We start from the raw sequence: 801 nt of genomic DNA, 5'->3' as shown, positions 1-801 counted from the left end.
ACCCCTCCCAGCGGTAGCACCCCTGACACCACGCCGACCACCGTTAGCAACACTGACAGCACGCCGACCACCGTTAGCAGCACTGACAGCACGCCGACCAGCGTTAGCAACCCTGACAGCACGCCGACCACCGTTAGCAGCACTGACAGCACGCCGACCAGCGTTAGCAACACTGACAGCACGCCTGCCACCGTTAGCAGCCTTGACAGCACGCCTACCAGCGTTAGCAACACTGACAGCACGCCGACCACCATGAGCAGCCCTGACAGCACGCCGCCCACCATGAGCAGCACTGACAGCTCGCCGACCACCATGAGCAGCCCTGACAGCACGCCGCCCACCATGAGCAGCACTGACAGCTCGCCGACCACCATGAGCAGCCCTGACAGCACGCCGCCCACCATGAGCAGCACTGACAGCTCGCCGACCACCATGAGCAGCCCTGACAGCACGCCGCCCACCATGAGCAGCACTGACAGCTCGCCGACCACCATGAGCAGCCCTGACAGCACGCCGCCCACCATGAGCAGCACTGACAGCTCGCCGACCACCATGAGCAGCCCTGACAGCACGCCGCCCACCATGAGCAGCACTGACAGCTCGCCGACCACCATGAGCAGCCCTGACAGCACGCCGCCCACCATGAGCAGCACTGACAGCTCGCCGACCACCATGAGCAGCCCTGACAGCACGCCGCCCACCATGAGCACCCCTGACGGCACACCGACCACCCCTGACGGCACAACCACCCCAGATCAAGAAACCGTTCGAGAAGTTGCAATGCGAAGATCAGCAGAGACG

Source organism: Hippocampus comes, unplaced genomic scaffold, assembly GCF_001891065.2.
Source record: "Hippocampus comes isolate QL1 unplaced genomic scaffold, H_comes_QL1_v1.1 scaffold225, whole genome shotgun sequence".
NCBI lineage: Eukaryota > Metazoa > Chordata > Actinopteri > Syngnathiformes > Syngnathidae > Hippocampus > Hippocampus comes.
Note: the sequence above shows the minus strand (reverse complement) of the source record.